Raw genomic sequence first — 21,783 nt, forward strand, 5'->3', positions numbered from 1 at the left:
TAGCAAAGTAAGTAGGGATAAGCTCTTTGCTTTTTGTAATAGCACCATACAATCTTTTATGTCTTGTTGCAAGGTTTTGGTTCAACCTGTCATCATAAAGACAGCACCTGTATCTATGCAGTACTATACAGAAATATCTGTCTGGATTTTTATGGGTCAAATAGATTAAATTTCTCTGGTAGTTGAATATCATAAAGGGGTGATGTTGGGATAGATGCCTTTATATTTTCAAAACTTTTGAGTTGTGTTAATGTAAATTGTCATGATTTGGAGATGCCAGTGTTGGACAGGAGTGTGCAAAGTTAAAAGTCACACAACACCAAGTTATAGTCCAACAGGTTTATTTGGAAGCAATAGCTTTCGGAGAAGCGCTTGGTGTTGTGTGATTTTTAACAATGTCTATTTTATCTTCTTTTATTTAGTGTAATGAACTTCCACTTTAGTTGAAACCAAATCTGTGGCACAGAATAGTTGTGTTTCAGTGAATGAAATGAAATTTTCTCATGAAATGAAAAAAAATCTGTCAAGTCAAATCTATTCCGGAATCTGACTTGGAATCCGATAATAACATCAGCTGGGATCATAACAACACAACACATACTTACTTTGAATCTACTATATGGTCTTATGGTCGTATTAACTGTGCGACTTCAACCAAATACACTTTCCCAGTTAATTATATTAGACTGAATCCCAGCAAGTAAGCATTTCGGTATACGTCAAAGTTGGAATTAAATTAAATAGATTGGATATAAAATACTGGTACATTTGTCTACTAATGTAAAATTGAAAAGAAACAGCATTGCCATTTGAAGGAGATCTCAGTTGCAGTTTCTTTTGTACCATTTTTGTTATGTAGTTTCCATGTGGGCAAAGTTAAATGATGCATATTAAAATAGTCCCTATTTTAAGTATACTTGTATCCTCAAGCAAATCTAATTTTTAAAATTCTAATTTAAATGTTAGAACTTAGCTGTCAATTAACAGCCACAATGTAATTTATCATATTTCTGTACAGAGGAATGATTCCCTTTATTAGTTTTATTTTATATTATATGAAATCATCTTATCCTTGTCTTAGAGTCATAGAGACGTACAGCATGGAAACAGACCCTTCGGTCCAACCCGTCCATGCCAACCAGATATCCCAACCCAATCTAGTCCCACCTGCCAGCACCCAGCCCATATCCCTCCAAACCCTTCCTATGTTTATACCCGTCCAAATGCTCTTAAATGTTGCAATTGTACCAGCTTCTATCACTTCCTCTGGCAGCTCGTTCTAAACATGTAGCACCCTCTGTGAAAAAGATGCCCCTTAGGTCTCTTTTATATCTTTCCCCTCTGACCCTAAACCTATGCCCTGTAGTTCTGGACTCTCTGACCCCAGGGAAAAGACTTTTCCTATTTACTCTATCCATGCCCCGCATAATTTTGTAAACCTCTATAAGGTTACCCCTCAGCCTCCGACGCTCCAGGGAAAACAGCCCCAGCCTGTTCAGGCACTCCCTGCAGCTCAAATCCTCCAACCCTGGCAACATTGTTGTAAATCTTTTCTGAACCCTTTCAAGTTTTACAACATCTTTCCGATAGGAAGGAGACCAGAATTGCATGCAATATTCCAACAGTGGCCTAACCAATGTTATGTACAACCGCAACATGATCTCCCAACTCGTGTACTCAATACTCTGACCAATAAAGGAAAGCATACCAAACGCCTTCTTCACTATCCTATCTACCTGCGACTCCACTTTCAAGGAGCTATGAATCTGCACTCCAAGGTGTCTCTGTTCAGCAAAACTCCCTAGGACCTTACCATTAAGTGTATAAGTCTTACTAAGATTTGCTTTCCCAAAATGCAGCACTCCGCATTTATCTGAATTAAACTCCATCTGCCACTTCTCAGCCCATCTGATCCAGATCCTGTTAGATTACTTACAGTGTGGAAACAGGCTCTTCGGCCCAACAAGTCCACACCGCCCCGCCGAAGCGCAACCCAACCATACCCCTACATTTACCCCTTACCTAACACTATGGGCAATTTAGCATGGCCAATTCACCTGACCTGCACATCTTTGGACTGTGGGAGGAAACCGGAGCACCCAGAGGAAACTCACGCAGACACGGGGAGAACATGCAAACTCCACACAGTCAGTCGCCTGAGGCGGGAATTGAACCCGGGTCTCTGGCGCTGTGAGGCATCAGTGCTGACCACTGTGCCACCGTGCCGCCCACAGTGCGGAACACTGTGCTACCTGTTGTAATCTGAGGTAACCCTCTTCGCTGTCCACTACACCTCCAATTTTGGTGTCATCTGCAAACTTATTAACTGTACCTCTTATGTAAATGACAAAAAGTAGAGGACCCAGCACCGATCCTTATGGCACTCCACTGCTCACAGGCCTCCAGTCTGAAAAACAACCCTCCAGCACCATCCTCTGTCTTCTACCTTTGAGCCAGTTCTGTATCCAAATGGCTAGTTCTCCCTGTATTCCATGAGATCTAACCTTGCTAATCAGTCTCCCACGGGGAACCTTGTCGAACGCCTTACTGAAGTCCATATAGATCACATCTACTGCTCTGCCCTCATCAATCTTCTTTGTTACTTCATCAAAAAACTTAGTCAAGTTTGTGAGACATGATTTCATACGCACAAAGCCATGTTGACTATCCCTAATCAGTCCTTGCCTTTCCAAATACATGTACATCCTATTCCTCAGGATTCCTTCCAACAACTTGTCCATCACTGAGGTCAGGCTCACCGGTCTATAGTTCCCTGGCTTGTCTTTACCGCCCTTCTTAAACAGTGGCACCACGTTTGCCAACCTCCAGTCTTCTGGCACCTCACCTGTGACTATCAATGATACAAATATCTCAGCAAGAGGCCCAGCAATCACTTCTCTGGCTTCCCACAGAGTTCTCTGGTACACCTGATCAGGTCATGGGGATTTATCCACCTTTATGCATTTCAAGACATCCAGCACTTCTCCTCTGTAATCTGGACATTTTGCAAAATGTCACCATCTATTTCCCTACAGTCTATATCTTCCATATCCTTTTCCACAATAAATACTGATGCAAAATATTCATTTAGTATCTCCCCCATTTTCTGTGGCTCCACACAAAGGCCGCCTCGCTGATCTTTGAGGGGCTCTATTCTCTCCCTAGTTACCCTTTTGTCCTTAATATATTTGTAAAATCCCTTTGGATTCTCCTTAATTCTATTTGCCAAAGCTATCTCATGTCCCCTTTTTGTCCTCCTGATTTCTCTCTTAAGTATACTCCTACTTCCTTTATACTCTTCTAAGGATTCACTCGATCTATCTTATCTATACCTTCATATGCTTCCTTGTTTTTTCTTAACCAAATCCTCAATTTCTTTAGTCATCCAGCATTCCCTATACCTACCAGCCTTCCCTTTCACCCTGACAAGAATATACTTTCCCTGGATTCTTGTTATCTCATTTCTGAAGGCTTCCCATTTCCCACCCGTCCCTTTACCTGCGAACATCTGCCTCCAATCAGCTTTCAAATGTTCTTGCCTAATACTGTCAAAATTGGCCTTTCTCCAATTTAGAACTTCAACTTTTAGATCTGGTCTATCCTTTTCCGTCACTGTTTTAAAATGAATAGAATTATGGTAGCTGCTCCCTCACTGACACCTCAGTCACCTGCCCTGCCTTATTACCCAAGAGTAGGTCAAATTTTGCACCTTCTCTAGTAGGTACATCCACATACTGAATCAGAAAACTGTCTTGTACACACTTCAGAAATTCCTCTCCATCTAAACCTTTAACACTATGGCAGTCCCAGTCGCTGTTTGGAAAGTTAAAATCCCCTACCATAACTACCCTATTATTCTTACAGATAGCTGAGATCTCCTTACAAGTTTGTTTCTCAATTTCCCTCTGACTATTTGGGGTCTTTAATACAATCCCAATAAGGTGATCATCCCTTTCTTATTTCTCAGTTCCACTCAAATAACTTTCCTGGATGTATTTCCAGGAATATCCTCCCTCAGCACAGCTGTAATGCTATCCCTTATCAAAAATGCCACTCCCCCTTCTCTCTTGCCTCCCTTTCTGTCCTTCCTGTAGCATTTGTATCCTGGAACGTTAAGCTGCCAGTCCTGCCCATCCCTGAGCCATGTTTCTGTAATTGCCAAGATATCCCAGTCCCTGAGTTCGTCTGCCTTCCCTGTTAGGCTCCTTGCATTGAAATAAATGCAGTTTAGTTTATTAGCCCTACCTTGTCCCTGCCTGCCCTGACTGTTTGACTCACTTCTGTTCTCAGCTGTACCCGTCTCAGATCGATCCCTTTCCTCACTATCACCCTGGGTCCCACCTCCTACCCCCCCCCCCCCCCCACCTTATTAGTTTAAATCTTCTTAAGCAGTTCTAGCAAATTTCCCTGCCAGTATATTAGTCCCCTTCCAATTTAGGTGCAATCCATCCTCCTTGTACAGGTCACTTCTACCCCAAAAGAGATTCCAATGATCAAAAAATGTGAATCCTTTTTAAATAATTTTTTAAATCAATTTATTTTGAATACATTTTCCTGTGTCTGTCTACATTTTTATGTATCATAAGTTGCCTTGGAAAATTATTACTCAGAGGATTACACAAAATCTACCCTGTTTTGTCATCACTCATCTTGGTCAGAATAACTAGTCTCTACTTATCTTGCATTGCTTCGTCTTTGCAAACTTTACCCCTCCTTTCCTCCTTTAGCTTTATTCTCCATGTTGACTCCTCTCACTGACTCAAATTGAATGCTACACAAAATCCTCCACTTCAAAGGTCAAAAATCGTCAATAAGCTTCTGTTCATTTGTTTATGACCTTCACCATGATGTGGCAGGACAGTAGAAAGCTTAGAAGAACAGCGGGATCTTGGGGTGTTCGTCCATAGATTCCTGAAGGCAGCAGGTTAATAGGTAATTAAGAAGACACTTGCCCTTGTCAGGTAGGTTAAAACAATGACTGCAGATGCTGGAAACCAGATTCTGGAGTAGAGTGGTGCTGGAAAAGCACAACAGTTCAGGCAGCATCCGAGGAGCAGAAAAATCGCCGTTTTGGGCAAAAGCCCTTCATCAGGATTACAGGGAGAGTGCCTGAAGGGTGGCGAGATAAATGAGAGGAGGGTGGGGGTGGAGAGAAAGTAGCATAGAGTATAATAGGTGATTGGGGGTGGGGATGAAGGTGATAGGTCAGGGACAAGGGTGAGGGAAGGTAACAAAGAGCACAATGGTTGGATGGGGGTGGGATGAAGGTGATAGGTCAGAGAGGAGGGTGGAATGGATAGGTGGAAAAGAAGATAGGCCGGTAGGACAGGTCATGGGGACGGTGCTGAGTTGGAAGTTTGGAACTGGGGTGAGGTGGGGGAAGGGAAAATGAGGAAACTGGTGAGTCCACATTGATGTCCTGGGTTTGAAGTGTTCCGAGGCAGAAGATGAGGCATTCAAGGAATTGTGAAGGGCGGAAGTAGCTGTGGAAGTGGCTATGATGGGGGGGCGGAAGTGATGTCATCAGTCACCATGGGGATGGTGGCTACACTAGCCGCATGGCTAATGGCGTCCGAGCGCTTGCCCTTGTCAGTCAAGGAATAGTTTGTAAGAACAGTGAGGTTATGTTAAAGGTTTACAGGACTTTGGATAGGCTACAGCTGAAGTTCTGTGTACAGTTCTTGTCACTGCACTATAGGAAGGATGGGGTTGAACTGAAGGGTTTTGCCTAGAATGAAGGATCTGAGATATGAAGAGAGACTGGGTAAGCTCAGGTTATTTTCTTTGGAGCAGAAATGGTTGAGGAGGAACCCAATAGAGGTGTACAGGTTTGTCAGGGAAATGGACTGGGTGGATAGAAAGCAGCAGTTCTGTTGAAAGTTCAATAATAAGGGATCATAATTTTAAGGTGAAGGGCACAAGGGGATTTGAGAAGTTTTTTTCATTTAGTGGGTGATTGGAATCTAGAATGCACTGTCTGGAAGGATAGTAGACACAAGAAATCTCAGTACTTGAGTGAGCACTGAAATGTCATAACGTTGAAGACTATGGGCCAGGGCTGGAAAATGGCATTAGTATGGATTAATGGGTATAGACTTGATAAGCAGAAGGGCCTATCTTCTGTAGTATATGACTCTGTGATCATTTACATTTGCCGGTGTTTAACACATATTAGAACAGTCCCACCATATACTATCTTGCTTTTGCAATCACATTCACCAAAAGTTAATTGATTAGCAACAAAAACAAACCTTACTAGTACTTAACTGAGTTTAGATCTTCAAGGGCACCCTTAAATCTAACTGAACAGTTTCAACACTACCACTGACACTTGGGAGCACCTCACACAAGGTGGTCTATTTAGTGCAGCCTCAGTAAATCCAAACCCTCTTTATCAACAGAACAGTCACACGAGACAATGGGAAACAAAAGCTTCAATAACGTCTCCTCAGTACCAAGATTACTTGCCCAACCTGCACCAGGTCTTTTCATTCTCAATACCCCAATATTCTGACAGCCCAATATTAGAAAACATATGTTTTACACTGCTCATTAGTAATTTCCATTTGAAGCCCCTGAAGTATATCTCTCACACTGATATAGGAGCAAATTACTGCAGATGCTGGAATCTGTACTGAAAACAACAAACTGAGATCACAGCATATCAGGCAGCATACTTTACAGAGAGAGAGAGAGAGCAAGCCAACGTTTAGATATCTAGGTGACTGTTCATTGGAGCTGAAGTGGTGTGGAGGGAACAGCATTTATGCAGTAGGTTAGGGGATGGTGGTGGTGTGGGGGTGGTGAGGTATAGAGTGCTGGTGGAAAAACATGTTGATTAAGTGATCAGAATGTGAGAATGGCAGAACAATGGTGTGTCCATCTGCCAGATTTGAAAGCACACACTGATGTGGTATGCTCAAAATTGCAGGTTTTTTTAATAGTTTCTGAATTGGTTTTGAAATGAATTTCTCAGTTCAACAATTTTACTTAATTATCATTATTTGATAGAAAATTGAACATAAGATTGTAAGGAACAAGAGTGAGTCGTTCAGCCCCTCTGCAGCTCCTGTATTCAATAGGAACATGGCTGATCTAACACTCCTCAAGTCCACTTTTCTGCCCTTTTCCCATGAGCGTGAACATTGTACAAATGTGTCTTTTCCCATTAATGCACTGGCAGTGACTCCCATCGATCTTAAGGTGAGAAATGTGTGTGGGAATGTTGTTTCATCCACAATTTGAGCTTAAACTTAAAGGCTGAAATAGTGCCATGGTGTACTGTCACTTCCTGTTTGCATTCCTGCAGTTTTTTGTTAAATGAGTTCAGATGCTCCATATTCTCCATCATCAAAGTAAATGTGAAACGACTCATTGTCCTGCAGTTTAGAAGCATCTTTCCCATTCTGATCAATTAAAGCTTGGGCTGTTATCACACAAATGAAAAACTGATCTCAACTTCAGGAGATAGAAGGCTTGGTGTCGTGATGCAATGATAACAACCTCCCTCTCAATGCTGGCAAAACATTGACTTCAGGAAGAAAGGAGGAGGACACACCCTCAACTACATCAACAGAGCTGTAGTGATAGGAATTGGTGGACCTCATTAACCACGTGTTCCTTGATTGGATTTGTTAACCTGGGCCAGTCAGGAAAGTCCTGGCTGACCAATATTAACTAGAGATTTAGAATCTCCTCGGGAATGACTCACCAGTGTACTGTGCACAAGTAAATGAAGGGTCACTTGTTGATGTGACACCAGCCTCCGACAGTTATTTCAGAGCTGAAGTGAAGAAGGTCGAGAGTGTCAAGTTCGTCTGAGTGATGATAGCTGACAACCTGCCCTGGACTTCCCATGTACATACGGCGGTAAAGAGGGCACAATAATGCCTCTTCTTCAGGTGGCTTAGGACATTCAGCATGTCATAAGGACCCTCACCAGCTTTTACAGATGCATCATCGAAAGCATACTATCCCAGTGTTTAGTGGCCTCGTACAGCAACTGCTCTGTCCACGAGCATAAGAAACTACAGAAGGTTGTGTACACAGTCCAGGCCATCACGGACACCAACCTCATCCATGGACTCCATTTATACTCCTTGCCACCACCATCAAACCCCCCCCCCCCCGGTAAGATTCTCCTACTCCCTCCTTTGTGAGGCAGAAGGTACAGAAACTTGAACACACACACCAGCAGGTTCAAGAATAGCTTCTTCCCTGCTATTATTAGAGCAATGAATGGAGTCTCTAACTTCAAATCATGTTGATCTTGCTTTGTACACCTCCTGTGCAATTGTAATCTGTATGCGTCAGTCTTTCTAAACACCCTATGATCTGTATGTTCTTGTTTGCTATGATCTGTCCATTTTTCACATGTACTTAGGTACATGTGATGACAATATATCAAATCAAACCAAACAGTAGCATGGTACAGAATTACAGGGAATTACAATATCTTGTAACACCTGTCTACACTGCAAATAGTTGAGGTGTTAATGTTCAGATATAAATTGGATATTTAGATAAGATGTTAAATCCAGGCTCTGTCTTTGCTGTCAAGTGTCCTGGAAAATCCCACAGTGTTATTTAAAGAGCAAGGTTTATGATAGCCTGACTGACATTCATCCCTCCAGCCCTCCAGTAGACAATGAGCTTAACTATTAATTGACCATAAAATATAGGAGCAGAAATTAGGCCATTCAGCCCATTGGGTCTGTTCCTCCATTCAATCATGGCAGATATGTTTTGCAATGCCATTCGCCCACTTTCTCCCTGTAACCCTTAATTCCCTTGATACATAAGAATCTATCTATCTCAGCCTTAAATGTATTCAGTGACCTGGCCTCCGCAGCCTTCTATGGCAATGAATTCCATAGATTCACCACTCTCTGGCTGAAGAAGTTTCTCCTTATCTTAATTCTAAAAATTCTTTCCTTTAGTCTAAGGCTGTGCCCTTGGGTCCTAGTCTCTCCAACCAATGGAGACAGCTTTCTTACACCTACTCTGTCCAGGTCATTCAGTATGCTGTGTGTTTCAATTAGATTCCCCCCTCATCCTTCTAACTCCATCAAGTTTAGATAATCGACAATAGACAATAGGTGCTGGAGTAGGCCATTCAGCCCTTCGAGCCTGCACCGCCATTCAATATAATCATGGCTGATCATTCCTAATCAGTATCCTGTTCCTGCCTTATCTCCATAACCCTTGATTCCACTATCTTTGAGAGCTCTATCCAACTCCTTCTTAAATGAATCCAGAGATTGGGCCTCCACTGCCCTCTGGGGCAGAGCATTCCACACAGCCACCACTCTCTGGGTGAAGAAGTTTCTCCTGAGCTCTGTCCTAAATGGTCTTCCCCGTATTTTTAAGCTGTGTCCTCTGGTTCGGCACTCACCCATCAGTGGAAATATGTTTCCTACTGCCAGAGTATCCAATCCTTTCATAATCTTATACGTCTCAATCAGATCCCCTCTCAATCTTCGAAACTCAAGGGTATACAAGCCCAGTCACTTCAGTCTTTCAGTGTAAGGTAATCCCGCCATTCCAGTAAGTGACCTCGTGAACCTACGCTGCACTCCCTCAATAGCCAGAATGTCTTTTCTCAAATTTGGAGACCAGAACTGCACACAGTACTCCAGGTGTGGTCTCACCAGGGCCCTGTACAGCTGCAGAAGCACCTCTTTGCTTCTATACTCAATTCCTCTTGTTATGAAGGCCAGCATGCTATTAACCTTCTTCACTACCTGCTGTACCTGCATGCTTGCCTTCATTGACTGGTGTACAAGAACACCCAGATCTCTCTGTACTGCCCCTTTACATAAATTGATTCCATTGAGGTAGTAGTCTGCCTTCCTGCTCTTGCTACCAAAGTGGATAACCATACATTTATCCACATTAAACTGCATCTGCCATCTCACCTAACTTGTCCAGGTCACCCTGTAATCTCCTAACATCCTCATCACTTTTCACCCTGCCACCCAGCTTTGTATCATCAGCAAATTTGCTAATGTTATTGCTGATACCATCTTCTATATCATTAACATATATTATAAAAAGCTGCGGTCCCAGCACGGATCCCTGCGGTACCCCACTGGTCACTGCCTGCCATTCCGAAATGGAGCCGTTTATCACTACCCTTTGTTTCCTATTAGCCAACCAGTTTTCAATCCAATCTAGTACTTTGCCCCCAATACCATGCACCCTAATTTTACTCACTAACCTCCTATGTGGGACTTTATCAAAAGCTTTCTGAAAGTCCAGGTACACTACATCTACTGGATTTCCCTCGTCCAACTTCATAGTTACATCCTCAAAAAATTTGTCTAATGTTGTAATAGTGACTAAACATCAAAATTACATCATCTGATTGTGATGTCCTGCGACCATGAAAGGTCTCATATAATTGATTTTCCTTTCTAGATGGCCAGTGATTTAAATAATGGACACGTTAATCCTCTTTCACCTGCTATTGTTTCAGGTTTAGGTAAAATTCAATATTTTATGGTACAATTCATAATATAACTTGTGTCCTTGTTAATTCAGACAACACATACACAACACATGTTTTTATAAAACTATTAATTAATAATGCTTCAGACCTTAATTTTTTTAAGTGGGCTCTGAGCATCAATAGAATAGCTAGCATGTATTACCCATCCCAAACTGCCTGGACTAGCTGGTGAACAGCCTTATTGGTTTGCTAAATCATTCCAGAGGGCTGTTGACTGACTGTGGTCACATATGGCCTGATTAAGTTTGTGCAACAGATTTCCTTTCCTCAAGGCCATTAGTTAACCAGATGAGTGTTTAAGAAAATCTAGCAATCTTCTGCTTGCCATTGCTTATCCTCCTTTAAATAAGTAAAATATGCTTTAACTAGTTAACGGAATTTAAATTCCCCCAGCTGCCATGGTGGGGTTTGAACTGTGTTACTGGATCATTAGTCCAAGTTTTGAGTTACTGTGTCTTCGCTGTGACTACTAGACCACCATGTCCAGTCTGCCACCAACTTTGCTTCACTCTCAAGGCAAGACTGAGAATGTGTAAGCAAGTGCCAATCAATGCTGGAAATTCTCTCATACACTAGCCGCTAAGTTAATTTTCATTTGTGTATTTGGACTGCTTGTCATTAGGGACGAACTGAGCATTGACCTTAAAGGCCAAGGCTATATTGAGCACAGTTTGGTCAAATCTCAAGATTGTATGTCAGGCCAAATAAATTGGCCAATTATTTTAAAGTGCAACCTCTACTTGGCTCATTGGAAAGAAGGAACTCAGTGAAACAAATGTGACTCTTTGTTTCATATTTATTCCTAATGCATGCAGAATAATTTGTTGTAAGTGAGGCCCCAGTGCTTTGCCTGGTAGTGAGCATGAGCCAAAGTATAAAACTGATGGATTGTGAAATTACCTGTAATTATTGGTTATGTAACCAGAGGTATTAACTTTTAGTTTCTGTGACACAGAACTGCATGACTTTCTCACAAATTATTTGTCATTCTTATTTAAGCATAAAAATGAGATTGCTATCAGCCATACAATAGCATGTTTATATACTTGTGAGTGAAATTAAAACTGCAAAGAGCTCTCTTAATGACTCCATAGATAAAACAAAGATGAAAGTAGGAAATTTGACAAAAAGTTAATCTTGGGGAATTGAGAGTGAACCTAGGGAAGGAAAATGGTGGAGAACACTGGCAGAAAAAGAGAAAGAACAGTGATATATTTAAAATGGTAATCATTTTAAATGGAAATGGTAGAGTTCCAGAGAAAAGTGTTCCTCTAAAAATGAAACAAGAACAAACCAGCCACTATTGACAAATAAACAAATAAAAACAGAAAGCGCTAGAGAAACCCAGCAGCTCAGGCGGCATGTATGGAGACAGAAACAGAGTTAACATTTCAAGTAAGATATAACCGTCCTTCAGAAAGAATCCATGAAAGTAGACAGGCGCAACAAGCAATTGACGAGGCAAATGTGTGTTTTCCTTCATTGCCAGAGGATTTGAATTTAGAAGTAGGGATGTCTTACTGCAGTTATACCAGGCGTTGCTGAGTCCACATCTGCAATATTGTATGCAGTTCTGCTCACCTTCTCTCAGAAGGTACATGCATTGAGGGAGTGTAGCATGGGTTCACTGCGCTGATGCTGGGGGTGACAGAACTTTCCTGTGAGGAGAGGTTGGTGAGACCATGCCTGTATTCGATCAAGTTTAGAAGGATGAGAGGGGGTCTGGTTGAAATGGATGAAGTTCTAATAGGTTGGGAGTTTAGAACCAGAGATCACTGTCTCAGAATATAGGGTAAACTGTTTAGGACTGAGGTGAGGAAACCTTTCTTCACATGAAGAGTAGTGAACCTGTGGAATTCTCTACTGCAGAAGACTGTAGAGACCAATGACTGAATGTATTCAAGAAAGAGATTGATAAATGTTTAGATATTAAAGGCATCAAATGATTTGGTGAGAAAGCATGAATATTGCATTGAGATCGAGGATTAGCCATGATCATATTAAATGGCAAAGTAGGCTTAAAGAACTGAATACGACGTTTCGGGCATAAGCCCTTCTTTAGGAGGCCTTCCTCTTATGCCCGAAACGTCGATTCTCCTGCTCCTCGGATGTTGCCTGGCCTGCTGTGTTTTTCCAGCACCACATTTTTCAACTCTGGTCTCCAGCATCTGCAGTCCTCACTTTCTCCTCCTTAAAGAACTGAATAGCCTACTCTTGCTATTAGTTTCAATGCATATAACACCAAAATTAGAGTGGTGGTGGAAGGGGGAGCGGGGGTGGTGATATTTCGACAACACAAAGGAAGAATGCAACAAAATAAAGGCAAATGGGCCTATTGGCAAATTAATTTCAGTGTTGTGAGATGGTGTGTTTTGTTGGAATGGAGGTCACATGATGCTTGAATAAGAAGGAATATAAATTGTGTAATAGAGCAAAAGGATCATAAGGTATGTTTCACAAATCACACATTTGTGATTTAAATTAATATGGCCATTAAAATATTAAACCAAGTACTAGGAATTCATTCCTAAATTGATTGAATTGAAAAATAGAGATATTGAACCTTGGTAATGCCATGCTTATAATACTTTTATGATTTTCATATTATACAAAGGCTCTAGAGGCAATGGAGAATGGCAAATTAGATTTATCAGAATGTTACCAGAACTGACTGACAAGGTTCACTAATCAGAAAAGACTAATAGAGGCTGTACAGCTTTCTTCAGGGAAAAAAAAAGACATTGAATAATTGATCTGATGGAGTTCTTTAAGATACTAAAAGTTTTCGAGAGGGTGTAAATGGAGAAAATGGTCGCACTGTTCTGATCCTCGTAAAGCTCCAATAAGTTTTTTTTTAAATTGCAGCCTTACCATTAATAGTTAAATGGCTGATATGACGCGATATAACATTTTATGATGTTTCCTGTATCAAACAGACTAAAGGCATGGTTGACTAAACATTAATTTTATGGATAACATATTTTAACTTGCAGAACAGAATTTCTAACACAAGCATAAGAAACCTTATCAGCTATATGTAATATTGTTCTTTAAATAGGCATTCCGACTTCTCAGAAACAGTGTAAAATGATTCTTAGCCCCCAAGGATTTATTTCTGGTCTTTACTTGTCCTGACCTGGAAACTTAACTCCAGAACACACTTTCCTGGTGCCAGTTCTCCTAGAAACTTCCTTTTCTTGCTAAAAATAGGCAAATGTTATTTCTATTATTTCTAGCAATGAATATCTAGTTGACATATTCTTTATAATAGATTGTAACATTTGCAAACTGCTGATGTCAGGCTATAAGGATTGTAATTACTTGATTTCCTCCAATTTTCCAATCTAAGGCACGATTGCAGAACTTTTAGAATTTTAAAAGGATGATCACCAGTACATTCACATCTATGTAGCCATCTTTTCCAAAAGTCTAGGGTGAAAGTCTTCAAGACCCACAGATTTCCCAACTTTCGGTCTTATTAGTTTCTCCAGTTCTATTATTTCGCTAATAATTATTTCAGTTCTACAAATTCAGTAGATCCTTGGATATTGATTATTTCAAGGACACTCTTTGCGTCTTCCTCTGTAAGCACAGACATAAAGTACTTATTAATCTCTGCCATTTCCCTATTTTCTACCATAAAGTCTCATGTCAGATTGTGGATTTCTGGTGGCTATGCAAGCAGCTGCTGTTGCTTTTGCTGCCAACTTGTTCCCTCGGAGTCCATCATGTCATCTCAGTAAGTCTGACTGCACAGACTGTGAATTGAACCATATAATGCCTGGGTTTGCAATGTTAGACCATCTCACTGTGTGTGGTGGGGGGGTAGGGGTGGAGGCGGACAATGCGTAAACACTTGAGACTTAATCGCAGCTGCTACAAACTTTAGATGAATGTGTTTCAACTGTCCTTGAAGGAGAGTCCTTTAAAAGCAAAATGGAAAGGATGATAATGTGGCTTAAAGCAAAGATAGATACATCATCCCAAATATACCCTTATTGTCAAGCCAAATGGCCCCATGCACCTGGGCACTCACTCCAGGACAAGCAGATCTTGAGCACCAGAAATTGTCCACTGTTTTATTGGGAGCACATTTGAGGCTACTGCAGCAAACGGGTGCAGGATTGAATTAGTTTTTAATCATTTTGACTTGATGAAGCAAGTGCAGAGCTAAATTATATTCTATTTAATTATGGTTAGTTGTAAAACTTTGATGAAGAATAGCCATATGGACCAAGTCAAAATTGAGATCATGGATTTAATGGCTATTTTTATGGCTCAAGCTAATGTAAACTGAGGCTAATAAATGTGAGTGAAAAGGCTTTTACTCAAAGACTTGAAAATGGTTTGGTTTGTAATTTAAGAAACGTAACAGACCCATGTATATTCATTTATACAGTTATTTTGAAATTAATTTGTTTCGGGCATCAATAACTTGTGGAGTCACACATGATGCTTTCCATTAAATGCTATTGATAGTAGGTTAAAGAGAAAGCTTAGATGTATAATTGGCACATTTGAAATGATACTAATTACTACGGATGACGCTACATAGTCCAAGCAGACACACAAATTAATCTGCTGGTGCCATGTAATAAAATTAGCAAGTTGATGCAAACAAACTGATACGAAGATTGGTGATTTTTCAAAGTGATTGGCAAAGAATGAACAAGAATACAGTTTGAATGAATATTACTTTTAAAGAAACTGACTAAAAACTAGGCATGGGCAGTTTAGACAGTCTGAGATTAATTGTTTCAATGAAATCGCTTCTCATTCTTCTAAATTCCAATTATTTTTCAAAACTAGAATATTCTGAGATTTGCACTGTTGACATTTTCACAGAGAATGGTGCGTATATGGAATGAGCTGCCAGATGGAAGTGGCAGAGGTGCGTATAATTACAATATTTAAAAGACATTTGGGCAGGAACACAAATAGGGAACACTTATAGGGACACAGGCTAAACACAAGCAAATTGGACTAGTTCAGTTTAGGAAACCTGGTCAGCATGAACAAGTTGGGCTGAAGGGCCTGTTTCCAAACTGTATGTATCCTTGACTCTATAGCTAATAATTGACTTGGGCCTTACAATTAAGATGAACCCAAAATCCTAAGGGGCAGTGCTGCCTGAAACGTGGTCCCCATATGCACGGTTCCCAGGATATGGCTCCACCTGCACACCCATCTCCCTGGCCTTGGTGGCACATGCTGTGGTTCTGAGTCATAGAGACGAGGAACATTCTCAGAAGTTATCCAGAATAAGATGTAATTGATTCTATGTGTTCATGTTGGCCTTATTGCCTTAGTGCTGGAAGAGGGGAATAGGATCAGCTAATGTTCCCGCTATTGGTTGTTGGCTCGTTACTAATGCTTGAAAAATGATTGTGCAACTGTGACATGCTCAAACTTGGTTATGATACCCTCATTGGAGAATAAGTTTCACAAAGAACTGGTGGGCGGTCGAATTATCTCAGAAAGTAACTGCTTTTGGGGGAAAAAAACTGCATTGATGGAAATGCTAACTTGCATTTAAATATCTTGACATTTTTCACATTAATGTATTAAAATAAATTGATTTGGAGATGCCGGTGTTGGACTGGGGTGTACAAAGTTAAAACTCACACAACAACAAAAGCTAGTGCTTCCAAATAAACCTGTTGGGCTATAACTTGGTGTTGTGTAATTTTTAACTTAAAATAAATTTGCATTGAATTTGATACTAAAATTAAATATTACTACAAACCAATTTAAATGTTTCACTTGTTGTATAATATTACAGGTACATATGTTGATGTATTGTGGAACTCTGGTAATCCTAAAGCCATTTCTTGTTCAAATGCTGTGTAACTCATTTGCTGCACACGCAATGTGTCGCCACAACATTAAAGAAAAACTTCACCATCACTCATTTTAATTCAGATCAAAGAATGGGCTGTAATGAAACATGGTTGAAAATTTTGAAATTGATATATGCATGTTTCAGCCTTTTTTGAATAGCAAAGTAAATCCCAATTCCTTGTGTGCAGATGCATGTTTTGGTAACTAATTTCCTGTGAGATAAATACAATGCTTCTTTGACATTTAGCATTTATTGTAATTGCATATTTCTTGGTAAGGTGATTGTCATTTTAGATTTCCAGTAAGCATTAGAGAATGTTATGTAAGTGTGTAGTTTTGGGTAAACTCCATTTGTAACCGGTTGTCTTGAGTTCTGTTTATCACTTGTAATTTGGATAGTTGAATAATCAGCCTATCAAATTAACATAAATGTGTCCTGAAAATTGAATCAGTAGACAGAATGAATGCTATGAATAGATGAGGCTAACTAAATCATGAAGGCTTTTGCAATCAATGACTTCGTTATCAAGGAAGAAAATCAGCCATTAAGGCAACAAGACAAGAGACAGCTCTCTAATGCGTGCTTAAGTCCTATGTGAACTGGACCCAGCCTTTGTGAGAAAAGACCTAAAATGCTTGAAATGAGCAGTCAACTTGGCATGTCCTGATTTATTGAATGAATGGGAGGTTATCAGGATATCACATGACTATGAGTTAATTAATCTCAAAAGCTTGAACATTTCCAATACTTATTTTCATCAAAAGAATCTGAGATTCCTTTGTACATGATGAATACACAAGGTGGTCCTTTCCGATGCTGAATTTTTGAGTTCCCTCTCCTCAGGCCAGCTAATATATTGATTATAAAATGCACTCTGACCTATTCAATATCAATGTGAACATATTTTAAAAGTTTTTATTTTAAAGTTGTATGGAATATCCATTTGAAGCTCTCAAAGTCTGGTCTAGCAGAATCATTGTTTTCGTGTAGTGTTGGCGAGGAGTTCTTTTTCTGTTATGAGTTATTTTAACTCTAAAGTAATAGGGATGTTGCACCAACGAAAGATTTTGCTCTAAATCTCATGCCACAGCTTAGATGAAGTTAGAAAATCTGTGTGGGCCGTTTTTGCAATTAACTGATTACTCTTATGTTGTAACACTTACAGCTTAAGATATGGTATTTTGTGTATAAAGACTTTGCATAATAAATTTTATCATAATATCAGCCCAAAATAATGCAGGTCATGTAAATCACTCGTTATTTATTACGGAGAAAATTATTACATAGAAACAAAGAAGATAGGAATAGAAGGAGGCCATTCAGCCTTTTGAGCCTGCTCCGCCATTCATCACAATCATGGCTGATCATCCAACTCAATAGCCTAATCCTGCTTTCTCCCCATAACCTTTGACCCCATTCATCCCAAGTGCTATATCTAGCCACCTCTTGAAACCATTCAATGTTTTGGTATCAACTACTTTGTGTGGTAATGAATTCAACAGACTTGCCACTCTTTGGGTGAAGTAATGTCTCCTCATCTCCATCCTAAATGGTCTACCCTGAATACTCAGACTGTGACCCCTGGTTCTGGACACACCCACCATCAGGGACATCCTCCCTGCATCCACCCTATCTAGTCCTGTTAGAATTTTATAAGTCTCTGAGATTCCCTCCCCCTCCCCCCCCCACTCTTTATCTGAACTCCAGCAAAAACAGCCATAACTCATACGTCAGTCCCACCATCCCCAGAATCAGTCTGGTAAACCTTCGCTGCACTCCCTTGAGAGCAAGAGCATCCTTCCTCAGAAATGGAGACCTAAACTGCCTCAACAAGGCCCGATATAACTGCAACAATGCATCCCTGCTCCTGTACTCAAAACCTCTCACAATGAAGGTGAACATACTATTGTCTTCTTTACCACCTGCTGCCCTTCAGTAACTGGTGCACAAGGACACCCAGGTTTCACTGCACACTCCCCTCTTCCAATTTACAGCCATTCAGGTAGTAATCTGACTTCCTATTTTTGTTTCCAAGTGAATAAGCTCACATTTATCCATACTATACTGCATTTGCCATTGATTTGCCCAATCCCCTTACTGTCCAGATCATGCTGAAGGATCTCTGCATCCTCATCATAATTCACACTCCCACCCAACTTGATATTATCTGCAAACTTCAGGATGTTACATTTTGTTCCCTCGTCCAAATTATTAATATATATTGTTAATAGCTGGGATCCCAGCACCGATCTCTGTGGCACCCACTAGTTGCTGCCTGCCAATTTGAAAAGGGCCCATTAATTCCTACTGTGTGTTTCCTCTCTGCTGAACAATTTTCTGTCCCATCTCAATATACTTGCCCCAGTCCCATATGCTTTAATCTTGCAAATTAATCTCTTATGTAGGACTTTGTCAAACACTTTCTGAAAGTCCAAATAAACTGCACCAACTGGCTCCCCCTTGACTACTCTACTAGTTATATCTTCATGGAATTAAAACAGATTTGTCAAGCATGATTTCCCCTTCATAAATCCACCCTGACTGTGTCTGATCCTGCCACCACTTTGTAAATACTCCACTCTAAAGTCCTTAATAATGGATTTGAGAATTTTCTACCAATATTAGACTGACTGTCTATAATTCGTTGGCTTCTCTCTACCTCCCTTTTTGTATATTGGAGTGACAATAGCTACTGTCAAATCTGCAGGGATTGCTCCAGAACCTGTAGAATCCTGGAAGATGATCACCAATGCATCCACTATTTCTAGAGCCACTTCCTTAAGTATTCTGGGATGTAGGTTATTAGGACCTGGGGATTTATCCACCTTCAATTCTATTAATATTCGTAGTACCATTTCTCTACAAATATTGATCTCTCTCAGTTCTTCCCTTTCACTAAATCTTACATTGTCCAACATTTCTCGTACCTGATTTATGTTCTTTTTCTGTGAAGGCTGTACCAAAGTATGTATTCATTTACTCATCCTTTTTTTTGTTCTGTTATACATTCTCCCATTTCTGTCCGTAGGAGACCTACATTTGTCTTCACCAATCTCTTTCGTTTCATGTACCTAAAGAAACTCTTAGTGTCAGTCTTTATGTTCCCTGCAAGCTTACATTTGTACTGTACTTTTCCCTCTTTAATCAATCGCTTGGTCCTTTTTTGCTGAATTCTAAGTTCTCATACCTATTATTTTTATTAGCCAATCTGTACATTACCTTGGATTGAATACTATCTCTAATTTCCTTTGTAAGCCATGGATTGGCCCTCTTACCAATTTTGCTTTTGTGCCAGACAGGAATGAACAGTTAGCGGAAGTGAGGACTGCAGATGCTGGAGATCAGAGTCAAGAGTGTGGTGCCGGAAAAGCACAGCAGGTCAAGCAGCATCCGAGGAGCAGGAAAATTGACGTTTCGGGCAAAGCCCTTCATCAGGAAAGTGTTCATTAGAAATGTAGGTCGCCTACAGACAAAAACTGGAGAATGTATAACAGGGGACAAAAAAATGACTGAGCAACTGAACACATACTTTGATTCTGTCTTCACAAAAAAGGACACAAATCAGATACCAGAAATGTTGGACAATGCAAGATTTAGTGAGAGGGAAGAACTGAGAGATCAATATTTGTAGAGAAATGGTGTTGAGAAAATTGATAGAATTGAATGTGGATAAATCCCCAGGTCCTGATAATCCTGATGAAGAGTTTTTGCCTGAAACTTCAATTTTCCTGCTTCTCGGATGCTGCCTGACATGCTGTGCTTTTCCAGCACAACGTTCTCGAAGAATAAACAGTCATTGCAGTTAAGGTTGTATTCTGAGTAAAAGAGTCAAAAGTTAAAAAGTTGCTATTCATACAAGTGCTTAAATGGATAAAAGACATCTCAACATATGCTAACGAAAGCAAACTACTGGAAATCTGAAATAAACATGCTTGGGGAATAGCGTCTGTGGAGAGAGAAACAAAGTTAACGTTTTGAGTCCAATATGATACTTGGTCAAACCTTTGTCACACCAGACTCAAAACGTTAATTCTGTTTCCATTACCCTCACAATATACAAAGACATTCCATTTCTCTTTCCAGTCGCTTCTTGTGTCTGCAGGACCAGGGGTTCCTGTGGATCGCTACCAAGTGGTCATTCGTGGTGTGTCTCACCTCTGGGAACAATCCTTTCTCGAACCTCACTGCTCAAACCCGAGCCATTAACTAACCACACAGAGGCGCCATGTTGGGCTTTACAACTCTGCCCCCTCATCGTTCCCTGCAGATTTTAACTGGTTGTTTTTGTACATGTTGTGAGGTCATAGTGTTAAACTCCCTCTTAGCTTTGGTTGGCTTTCTGCAGCATGGGGGTGACCGATCAGTGATCAATTCTGATGTGTGCTGATTTCTGTTGTCCCCAAGGTTTCCCAGTCATGGGATGCCAGACTGAATCTTACCTTGATTTCTAGTCTTTTCCAATAAATTTTTAATATTAACGTTAGTTAGTTATAGAGGAAAAGTTAGAAAGAACAGATCAGTTATAATATTGGTACCCTCCAGGATGTTGTTAGTGCAGTGTTCAATGATTAACTGTGAAGAGGAGATAGGTAGATTCTTTCTTTTTAAAAATGGTCATTGCCTAGCACTTCATGTGCAAATATTATTTGTTACAAATCAGTCCAAGTTTGGATATTGTCTAGGTCTTTTTACATATGGACACAAACTGCTTCATTGTCTAAGGACTCACAATTGGTGCTGAACATTGTGCAGTGTTCAGAGAGGTGGTATGGTCATTGATGAAGTAGTTAAAGATTATTGGTGTAGGACATTCCAAAGGTGTGAAATAATTACTCTGAAAAGGTTGATTAGAAAATAGCTACCCTGAGCAGCACTAGCATCAGTATCCTGGGATTGAGATGATTACCTTCCAACAATTAAAACCATTCAATGACTCCAATCAATTGAGGGATTTCCTCCTAATTCCCATCAACTTTTGTTAAAGATCCTTGTTGCCACATACTAAATGATGATCTGATGCCAGGGATGGTCACTCTTACCTCACTTTGTAAGTTGTCATGAAATTTGCTCAGTTATGCATTTGACACAAAGCTAAGCTGCAATGTGTCTTGTGAGGAAGATGCAAAATGTTTTCCAGAGGTTTTGAGTAGGGTTAGTGATTGTGCAGGAACATGACAAATGGAATATAATGTGGAAAAATGTGAGTTTATCCATAGTAGTAGGAAGAGCAGATTGCAAAGTATTTCTCAAGTGGCGAGAAATTGGAAAGCATAGACATTCAAAGTAACTTAAGTGTCTGCCAATAAGTAACTGAAGGTTAACATGCAGGTGCACCATGCTATTAGGAAAGTTAACAGAATGTTAGCCTTTACCATGAGAGTCTGAGCACAGGAGTAGTGAGGTTTTTCTTCAATTGTGAAGGAGCTTGGTT

The 21,783-nt window shown here is 40.3% G+C and overlaps 1 protein-coding gene across 15 annotated transcripts in view; it reads left to right on the forward strand.

The window, feature by feature from the left end:
• LOC122548888 (focal adhesion kinase 1) overlaps positions 1–21,783 on the forward strand; it is a 511,554-nt gene that overhangs the window by 423,622 nt on the left and 66,149 nt on the right. The window lies entirely within an intron of this gene.

Source organism: Chiloscyllium plagiosum, unplaced genomic scaffold (genome assembly GCF_037043375.1).
Source record: "Chiloscyllium plagiosum isolate Xiang-an unplaced genomic scaffold, Cpla_swu_hap1 HiC_scaffold_4, whole genome shotgun sequence".
In the NCBI taxonomy this organism is placed as follows: domain Eukaryota; kingdom Metazoa; phylum Chordata; class Chondrichthyes; order Orectolobiformes; family Hemiscylliidae; genus Chiloscyllium; species Chiloscyllium plagiosum.